At 52.6% G+C, this 4,664-nt stretch overlaps 1 pseudogene; it reads left to right on the forward strand.

Moving 5' to 3' along the window:
* Positions 1–406: 406 nt before the first annotated feature.
* Positions 407–2,263, forward strand: LOC134825881 (uncharacterized; annotated as a pseudogene).
* The last annotated feature ends 2,401 nt before the right edge of the window (positions 2,264–4,664 follow it).

Here is a 4,664-nt window from a genome sequence, read left to right on the forward strand (position 1 = left end):
AAAAGGGGGGGGGGGAAAAACAGGAGGTACTAAGGGAGGGACTATAAACAGGAGGGACAAAGGGAGGGGCGATAAACAGAGGATAAGGAGGGGGCTGAAAAAACAAGGATAGAGGGGGAGGGGTGATAAACAAGGTGAAAAGGGAGGGACTGATAAACAGGAGGTATTAAGGGGGAGTAAAACAGGAGGTAGCAGAGGGAGGGAGCTGATAAACAGGGTAGCTGAGGGGGGACTGAAAACAGGAGGGGAGCTAAGGGGGGGGCGTAAAAGGGGGTATAGAGGGAGGGGTTAAACAGGGGGAGCTAAGGGAGGGAAAAAAAAAAGGTAGTAGAGGAGGGGGGAAAAACCCGGAGGAGTGAGGGGGGAGCGATAAACAGAGGGATAAGGGGGGGGAGCTGATAAACAGGAGTAGTTAGAGGGACTGATAAAAAAGGAGGTAGCAAGAGGGGGGGGGGTAAAAAAGGAGTTTGGAAAAGGGAGGGGGAAAAAAAGGAGGGCTAAGGGGGAGCTGAAAAAACAGGAGGTAGTAAGGGGGGAGCTGATAAACGGGGGTAGTTTAAAGGGAAAGGGGGTAAAAAAGGGGAGGGGAGGGACTGAAAACAGAGGTATAGAGGGAGGGGCAAAAACAGAGGGAGGGGGGGAGCTGATAAAAAAAGGAGGTTAGAAAGGGGGGAGCGATAAACAGGGTAGCTAAGGAGGGACGAAAAACGGAGGTAGCTAGAGGGAGGGAGCGAAAACAGGGGGTTTGAGGGAGGGAGCTGAAAACAGGAGGTACTAGGGGGAGGGACGTAAAAAGGGGAGTTAGGGAGGGGCTGAAAAACAGGAGTACTAAGGGAGGGAGCTGAAAACAGAGGGAGTAGAGGGGGGGAGCTGAAAACAGGGGCTGGGGAGGAGCTGAAAACGGGGGTAGCTAGAGGGGGGGAGCTGTAAACAGAGGTATGAAAAGGGGGGCTGATAAACAGGAGTAAAAGGGGGGGAGCTGATAAAAGGGGGGTAGAAGGAGGAGCTGATAAAAAGGGAAATTAGAGGGGGAGCGATAAAAAGAGGTAGTGAGGGGGCTGAAAAAAGGGTAGCAAGGGGGGAGCTGATAAACAGGAGGTAGCTGAGGAGGGAGCTGTAAACAGGGGAGTAGGGAGAGGGAGCTGATAAACAGGAGGGGAGGGAAAAGGGAGGGGATAAAAAGGGGGTACTAGAGGGAGGGACGATAAAAAGGAGGTAAATAGAGGGGGAGCAAAAAAGTAATAAGGGGGGGAAAAAAAAAAAATAAAGGGGAAAGGGGGAAAAGGGGGGGCTAAAAAAAGGAAAAGGGAGCTAGAGGAGGGGTGAAAAAGGGGAGCTAGAGGGGGGAGCGATAAACAGGGGTAGAGGGAAGGGGGGCTATAAACAGGGGCAAGGGGGGGGGAAAAAAAAGGGGGGGAAAAAGGGGGGGTAAACAGAAAAAGGAGGGAGCTGAAAACAGGGGATTTGAGGGAGGGGTAAAAAAGGAAAGGGGGGGGGGGGGGAAAAAAAGGTAAAAGGGGGGGGAAAACGGGAAAAAAGGGGGGGGGATTTAAAAGAGGGTTAGAGGGAGGGGGGGATAAACAGAGGTAAAGGGGGGAGCTGATAAACAGGAGGGATTTGAGGGGGGCCAAAAAAAAAGAGGAGGGGGAAAAAAAAAAAAAGAGGGAGGGGGCATAAAAAAGGGAAGAGGAGGGCAAAAAGGGGGTATGAGGGGGGAGCGATAAACAGGGGAGCTAGGGGGGGGTGTAAAAAGGGGAAAAAGGGGGGGGGGGAGCTTTTAAAAAGGAGGGAGCTAAGGGGGGGGCGAAAAAACAGGAGGGGGTAAGGGAGGGGGGATAAAACAGGAGGTGAGGGGGGGGCTGATAAAAGAGGTAGTGAGGGGGGGGAAAAAAGGAACAAAGGGGGGGGGGGGGGAAAAAAAAAAAAGAAGGGGGGGAAAAAAAGGTACAAAAAAAAAAAGGGGGGAAAAAAGGGGGGTATAAAAAAAAAGGGGGGGGAAAAAAAGGGGAAAAGGGAGGGGGAAAAAAAAAAAAGGAGTAGAGGGAGGGGAGCGATAAACAGGAGGTAGCTAGGGGGGGAGCTGAAAAACAGGAGTAGTAGAGGGGGGGAGCTATAAAAAGGAGGTAGCTAGAGGGGGGGCTGAAAAACAGGGGTATGAAAGGGGGGGGAGCTGAAAACAGGAGGTAGTTTAGGGAGGGAGCGAAAACGGGGGTAGTAGAGGGGGGGAGCTGAAAAAACAGGAGGGAGTAAGGAGGGGCGATAAACAGGAGGGCAGAGGGGGGCGAAAAAACAGGAGGATTTGGGAGGGGCTGAAAAAGGGGATAGGGGGGGGGGGAGCTGAAAAAAAGGGGGAAAGGGGGGGAGGGGTAAAAAGGGTAAGGGGAGGGAAGATAAAGGAGGGAAAAAAAGGGGGAAAACGGAGGAGCTAGAGGAAGGGACGATAAAGGGAGGGAGTAAAAGGGAGGTAACAGGGGAAAGGGGGGGCGATAAAAAGGAGGTAGCAAAAGGGAGGGAGCTGATAAAAAAGGAGGTAGCCCAGAGGGAGGAAACTATAAACAGGAGGTAGCTAGAGGGAGGGACCCGATAAACAAGGAGCTAGAAAGGAGCTGATAACAGGAGGAACTAGAGGGAGGGAGCTGATAAACAGGAGGTAGCTAGAGGGAGGGAGCTGATAAACAGGAGGTAGCTAGAGGGAGGGAGCTGATAAACAGGAGGTAGCTTAGAGGAGGGAGCTGATAAACAGGAGGTAGCTAGAGAGAGGGAGCTGATAAACAGGAGGTAGCTACAGGGAGGGAGCTGATAAACAGGAGGTAGCTAGAGGGAGGGAGCTGATAAACAGGAGGTAGCTAGAGGGAGGGAGCTGATAAACAGGAGGTAGCTAGAGGGAGGGAGCTGATAAACAGGAGGTAGCTAGAGGGAGGGAGCTGTTAAACAGGAGGTAGCTAGAGGGAGGGAGCTGATAAACAGGAGGTAGCTAGAGGGAGGGAGCTGATAACAGGAAGGTAGCTTAGAGGGAGGGGACAGGAGGTAGCTAGAGGGAGGGAGCTGATAAACAGGAGGTAGCTAGAAGGGAGGGAGCTGATAAACAGGAGGTAGCTAGAGGAGGGGATGATAAACAGGAGGTAGCTAGAGGGAGGGGAGCTGATAAACAGGAGGTAGCTAGAGGGAGGGAGCTGAATAAAACAGGAGGTAGCTAGAGGAGGGAGCTGATAAACAGGATGGTAGCTAGAGGAGGGAGCTGATAAACAGGAGGTAGCTAGAGGAGAGGGAGCTGATAAACAGGAGGTAGCTAGAGGGAGGGAGCTGATAAACAGGAGGTACCTAGAGGGAGGGAGCTGATAAACAGGAGGTAGCTAGAGGGAGGAGCTGATAAACAGGAGGTAGCTAGAGGAGGGTGCTGATAAACAGGAGGTAGCTTGAGGGAGGGAGCTGATAAAACAGGAGGTAGCTAGAGGGAGGGAGCTGATAAACAGGAGGTAGCTAGAGGGAGGGAGCTGATAAACAGGAGGTAGCTAGAGGGAGGGAGCTGATAAACAGGAGGTAGCTAGAGGGAGGGAGCTGATAAACAGGAGGTAGCTAGAGGGAGGGAGCTGATAAACAGGAGGTAGCTAGAGGGAGGGAGCTGATAAACAGGAGGTAGCTAGAGAGAGGGAGCTGATAAACAGGAGGTAGCTAGAGGGAGGGAGCTGATAAACAGGAGGTAGCTAGAGGGAGGGAGCTGATAAACAGGAGGTAGCTAGAGGGAGGGAGCTGATAAACAGGAGGGTAGCTAGAGGGAGGGAGCTGATAAACAGGAGGGTAGCTAGAGGGAGGGAGCTGATAAACAGGAGGTAGCTAGAGGGAGGGAGCTGATAAACAGGAGGTAGCTAGAGGGAGGGAGCTGATAACAGGAGGTAGCTAGAGGGAGGGAGCTGATAAAACAGGAGGTAGTTAGAGGGAGGGAGCTGATAAACAGGAGGTAGCTAGAGGGTGGAGCTGATAAAACAGGAGGTAGCTAGAGGGAGGGAGCTGATAAACAGGAGGTAGCTAGAGGGAGGGAGCTGATAAACAGGAGGTAGCTAGAGGAGGGAGCTGATAAACAGGAGGTAGCTAGAGGGAGGGAGCTGATAAACAGGGGGAGCTAAGGGGGACGATAAACAGGGGGTAGCTAAGGGAGGGAGCTGAAAACAAGGGACTAAGGGGGGAGCTATAACAGAGTAGTTTTGAGGGAGGGAGGAAAAACAGGAGGGATTTTGAGGAGGGAGCTATAAACAGGGGGTTCTAGAGGGGAGGATAAAACAGGGGTACTAGGGGAGGGAGCTGAAAAACAGGAGGGCTAGAGGGGGGGGAGCTGAAAACAGGAGGTCTAGAGGGAGGACTGATAAACAGGAGGGAGCTAGAGGAGGAGCTGATAAACAGGGGGTATTTGAGGAGGGAGCTAAAACGGAGGTAGCAGAGGGGGGGGAGCGATAAAAAGAGGATTTTGAGGGAGGGAGCTGAAAACAGAGGTAGCAGAGGGGGGGACTGATAAACGGGGGTAAGAGGGAGGGCTGATAAAAAGGGGGGTAGTAAGGGAGGGGTGTGAAGTAGAGGGGGGGAAACTGATTAAACAGGAGGAGTAAGGGAGGACTGAAAACAGGAGAGAGAGGGGGGGAGCTGATAAACAGGAGGTTTGGGGGGGGGAG

The sequence above is a fragment of the Bolinopsis microptera genome, unplaced genomic scaffold (genome assembly GCF_026151205.1).
Source record: "Bolinopsis microptera isolate Bmic1 unplaced genomic scaffold, MBARI_Bmic_1.0 sca321, whole genome shotgun sequence".
NCBI lineage: Eukaryota > Metazoa > Ctenophora > Tentaculata > Lobata > Bolinopsidae > Bolinopsis > Bolinopsis microptera.